General features: G+C 35.8%; 1 non-coding gene across 1 annotated transcript; it reads left to right on the top strand.

The window, feature by feature from the left end:
• Positions 1-474: 474 nt before the first annotated feature.
• LOC146903942 (small nucleolar RNA R71) lies at positions 475-580 on the top strand. Its single transcript, XR_015020984.1, has one exon. It is a non-coding gene; the product is annotated as a small nucleolar RNA R71 (small nucleolar RNA).
• Positions 581-5,848: the final 5,268 nt, after the last annotated feature.

The raw sequence follows: 5,848 nt of genomic DNA, 5'->3' as shown, positions 1-5,848 counted from the left end.
GAGTTCAAAGCGTTGTTATTTGAGTAACTGAGATTTGGATGCTTGTTGATACCTGAGTTGTAGTATTGATTTTGCCTTTGATAACCTCCCATGAAATTAGCTTCCTCATTTGATCCTTCTGGAACACATTCAACATTGGGATGTTCTTCACCGCATAAGTCACATTTGATTGCAGCCACCTGTTGTTGCTTATGAGCCAAAGTAAACCCTTGAAACTCCTTAGTTAGAGCCTCTATTTGTTTGTTCATGGCTGCTTGGTTAGCTAGGATTGCTGTTTGTTCATTTACCCCAAACACTCCTCTTTCTTTCTTCTTAGCTTCAGCACGATATTCATTGCCCGCCATATTTTCAATTAAGGCTTGAACTTCATGATCAGTCTTGCTCTTAAGACTTCCTCCTGCGGAAGCATCTAAGAACATTCTAGTGTTTGGTGTCACCCCCTCAGTGAAGATTTGGAGGTATTGTTTCTCGGTGAACTCATGATTAGGGCATCTCTTCAGAAGCAAATTGAATCGCTCCCAAGCATCATACAATGATTCACCTTCTCCTTGCTTGAAGTTAGAGATCTCCATCTTCTTTTCCCAATATTTAGACATAGGGAAATATTTCTCCAAGAACTTCAGCTCTAACTCTTCCCATGTTTGGACAGTCCCGTTTGGAATTGTTAGCAACCAATCTTTTGCTCTTCCCATCAAGGTGAAAGGGAACAGCCTTAGTTTCTTTTGTGCTTCAGTCACAGTGGCTGGTTGCACACAAAACTCGCAAGTTTCAGCAAAGTAGCTCAAGTGTTCATGAGGACTCATAGCTTCAGTCCCATCGAATTGCTTGTCCCTCAAACCGTTGAGGACAGTTGTCTTGATGTCGAAAGCAACGGGGTTAGCTGGTTGAAAAGTGTGGGTCAGTTGACCGCGATGAGTTGCTAACCCGTAGTCCCCTAGCTTTGGTCTTGGTGCAGGTTCTCCCATGATAGCAGATTGAGGAGAAGCAGATGTTTCAGATTCAAGTGAGAGTGGCTCAGGTATTTGTTCTCGAACACCCGATGGAACGGAATGAGACAACCTTTTCAACCGGGCAGCTTTCCGGAGTGCTCTAGCAGTCATTTCTATTTCCAGATTGAATTCGAGATCTTTGGAGCTCACTTTACCTCGCATAAACAGCAAATACCTTAGTAGCACTGCACAATACAAAGTAATCAAATGAATACTGAAACAGAAAAATAAAACTAAAAACAGAAAATAAAATTGCAGAAATCCTAAATTATAACGTAATTGCCTTGTTGAAATAAATCAACAGTCCCCGGCAACGGCGCCAAAAACTTGATAGATATCTGGCAAGTGTACCGAAAACTATCGAAGTAGTAATAAATATCGATCCACAAGGACTGTGTTAGTTTCAATTATAACAAGTACGTTATACGTTAGGATGTGTAAAAATTATATTTGGTTGCCCTAGGCTGAAAGAGTTTGAAAGAAAATTATGTCGAGATGAATGGTTAAGCCGGTGAATCCACTATTGCTTTATATGAAAAAGTCTACCTCTCTCTACTCTCAATTACTACTCAGTTTTTACGATAAATTAACTAAGTGACTTTGATCAATCTCTCGCATTAAAGCCCTTTCCTAAGTTATAACCCTATTAATCTCTTAACGTGATTGAATAACCGCGGAAGCAATATTGGAACATTAATTCATGTATCATAACCCTCAATTTCCTATCTCTAGGTTCCTAGTGTTGAGTTAAACACAATTACTATTTCAGGATTAAAAGCTAGGGCTAGTAGTCATTCAATTCCTAAGATCAATTCATGTGATTGCAAGAAGCTAGGGCTAGTAGTCATACAAAACAATAATCATGAAAAGCAATAAACACAAGTAATTCTGAATAAAAACTGAATAGCATTGATTATAGAGAGAGTTCAACTACAAAATCATATATTACAAAAGTTTCATCATGGCTTAACAAAACTAAAGGTTTAGCTACTCATAGCTAAACAATCATAAGAAATAACAAAAGAAAACATACATAAATCTAACCAACGGAGTGTTGGTATGAGATTCAGGGCTCGTTCCTTGGTCTCCTATCGTCCTTGATGCTCCAAATCGTAATAATAATCAGTCCCCAAAACCCTTGCTAGCAGCTGGATATTTATAGAAAGAAAATTAGGGTTTCAGAAAAGCCCATCATCGTGCCACGTTACGGGACCATCGTGGCACGATACCTTCATTAATTTGACGTGGCAGCAAGTTCATCAACCCATCGTGGCACGTTGTGTCTTCCTTCGTGTCACGAAATTTTCAGATTGTCACCATGAACTCCACATCGTTCCAACGTGCCACGACCAGTTATCAACGTGGCACGTTTGCTTATACTTGGGCAATATTTTCCTGTTTCATCAAAGTTTCTTCTCTTGAGCTCTTGTTCCTGTTTTGGTTTGATTTCACCATGAATTCATTGCAGTTGACTCTCTAAATGCCATAATAAAGACCTAAATATGACTAAATAACTAATGTTGATGCACTGTCATCAATGAGATTAGGTGAAACTTGAAGAAAATCTGCATTCTGCCCGAATTTTGATATTAAAACTGCTATTGATCGGTGCGGAATTGGTCTTAGGTGTAAACATGAAAGTTGTAGGTATGGATGCTAGCTTTCTAATGTCGTTGTTCTCACGTCAAAACGATTTATAGAACTTGAGTTATGGTCAAATTACTGCACGTAGGTCACAGTGAATTTTTATGGACTTTCAGCACAACTTTTCCAAATTTAGAATGAAAACTGGTATTGATCGGTACAGAATTGGTCTTAGGTGTAAACATGAAAGTTTTTAGATAATTTTGTTAGATTTCTAGTGGCTTTGGTTTGACGTGAAAATGATGTTTGGTCTTTGAGTTATGATGAAAATACTACAGGGAGGTCTTTGCTAAATTGTACGGTGACAGCATTCTCTGTTTCATGTTTTTGCATTTTGTTCATATGTTTCTGTTTTGAATTGATCTTTGTTGTAAACATGAAAGTTGTTGATATTTGTGATATCTTTCCAGTAGCTTTGGTTTGACATGAAAATATGCTGTGGATAATTTATTATGTTTTTACAAAGATACATAGTGAATTATTGTCGATGTTTAAATACGATGTTATATGAAGTTGTTTATGATTGATGCATATGATGTTTTAAGATGTTGTTTATTATCATTTGATATTGGTATATTATAATATGACATGAATTATTTATTTGATCCATATGTTGTCAAGATGCTAAGATGTTAAGATGTTAAGACGTTAAGATGATAAGAGTTGTTAAGTCGTCGAGTCGTTATGAAGTCATCAAGTTGTTAAGATGTTATGTTGTCAAGAAGTCAAGATGTTAGGATGTCATAGATGTTCATGAAGTTGTCTAAGTTGTACGAATGTTATGTCGTTGCATTAGAGTTGTGTCGTTTCATAATCAGAGATGGGGGCTTAATGCCCGACAGGTCCTTTATGACCTTAGAGATGGGGGCTCAATGCCCGACAGGTCCTAGGTCCTTTATGACCTTAGAGATGGGGGCTTAATGCCCGACATGTCCTTTATGACCTTAGAGAAGAGGGCTTAATGCCCTGGTGGTACCGCATGCATAATGAAGATGTCTAAGATGATTTGAGAAGTAGAAGTTGCATAGTCGAGTCGAAGTTGTTAAGATGTTGAGATGTCAAGTTGTCAAGTTGTTAAGATGTCAAGTTGATAAGTTATTAATGAAGTGCTATGATGAATGAAGACGAATGATTTATGATAAGATGTTACGTGAGTTATAATTATGTTGATATATGAAGTTGATTACGAATTTGATTATGAAGTTGTTTTCAGTAATGCTATGTTTTGATAATAATACTTATGTGAAATTACATGATGATGCTTATGATTATATTTGATATTAGGTGTTAATGCTTGTAAATAATGTTTGATGAAAGGTGGTGACGTTTGTGATTAATATTGATGTTATGTGATGATTGTTGGAGACTATTATTTGATGTTATATGATGATGTTAAGATTAGTAATTGATAATATATGAAGATGTTTATGATTAGTATTAAGATAGTTTGACGACCAATATAAGAAGATTAATGACACTAGTTAAGCAAGTTTAAGTTGTTAGATATGATTAATGAATTATAAGATGTTTAAGTTGTTGAATGTACTTTATATGATTTATATGCTTAATATTATTGTTTGAGAAATCTCACCCCTCTGCTTGGAAATGTTGCTCTTCGTATGGGTAACTTGCATGTAACCAGGATTAGTTGCGGTCGTGAGTGGACTCCTCACAAGTGTGTCTTAGGTGCTCTGATACGTAACAAGATGGGATTATGTCTTCTATTTCTATTCCTTACGTATTACTTATGGATTTTTATGAATAAATGTTGAACAAGACTTGAGATTTTTATGATGAGGCCTGCGTGCCAAAGACTTTTTATGTTGAATGAACTAATTCCGCTGTGAAGTTTTGAATTACTTGTGTTAAATGATTTTGAAGAATAAATTGCTATTTATTCAGTTTATGAATTTTTAAGAAGTGTAGCATTCCGTTAAAGTTGAATTACTCTGATTTTTAAATATGAAATTTTTACGTTGGGAAAACAGGGTGTTACAACAAGAGTTATAGAACAATTTAATTACCGTAGATCTAAGAAGGTTATGGTTGATTGGTGGCAATGAATCATGATCAATCAATGGGGAGTGATGACAGCTTGTCATTACGTAATTTTAGATGTATTTTAGCACAAAAATGGAGTTCACAATGAGACTTATGCAGCAAAAAGAGCAGAAAAACTGAAGGATTGCAAAAGAAGAAAACGTGTCACGATTGCATAGAAACATGCCACGATTTGGGAAGCATCAGAACTCTTGTTTCGACATTGAAGAAACGTGTCACGATTGGTAAAACATGACACGATTTGGTGAAACCCTAATTCAGTTTCTTGCTCCAGAAGGTAAAAACGTGTCACGATTCACTTAAAACGTGACACGATTTGGGCGATATTCTGTGCCTATTTAAGCTGCAGTCTATTCCAAAAACAAGGGTTACGAATTCTAGAGAGCCAAGTGCGATTTTGCAACTGCAAGGAAGGCCAGGAGGACGATTTCTTCATCTTCCAACCACTTTGTGTATGTTTTATTACCTCTAATGATTATGTTATTTGTAAACACTATTATGAGTAGCTAAATCCATTAGAGGTTAGGTCTGAGATGATTCGTTGTAACCCTAATTGAGATATTATGTTGTGAAACTCTATTTATTGTGAATGATATTCTAGTCTTTATTCAATCAATTGTTCTTAATGCTTTTTATATCCTGATCAAATATAAATATGATTTTGTGAGAACGAATGACTACTGACCATAGCTTTCTACTTAGACCTATTGAATTGTTCTAATAAACATGGTTAGTCTAGGAATGGATAATCGTTTATTAGTGATATTAGGTTAACGTGCTTTAAACCTTCAAAGATTATTAAACCACCTAAGGGATTAGGGGCTGTAGTTTAAGAAGAGGGTCCTAACTCAAGGGATTGATTAGGACTATTTTGTTAACTATCGTGGGATTAGAAGATCATTCATACGAATAGGTGCAACATAACAATTAGGGGAACATAGATGATTCGAAAGACCTAAACTCATCTCTCTCTTATTCTTGAAAACCAATTTATTTTTAGCAATTACTTTTATGCAATCAAACCAATTTACTGCCTAGTGGCAAATCAAAATAACCTTTATAGATCCTAAAATACAACGTAGTTGAATTATTGAGATTAAAAACAGTCCTCGTGGGATCGATATTTTACTACTTCGATAGTATTTGGTGCACTT

This window comes from Medicago sativa, chromosome 7, assembly GCF_051527215.1.
Source record: "Medicago sativa cultivar Bolivia chromosome 7, Bolivia_mono, whole genome shotgun sequence".
NCBI lineage: Eukaryota > Viridiplantae > Streptophyta > Magnoliopsida > Fabales > Fabaceae > Medicago > Medicago sativa.
The sequence above is the reverse complement of the archived record's forward strand: the minus strand, read 5'-3'. Positions and strand labels throughout refer to the sequence as shown.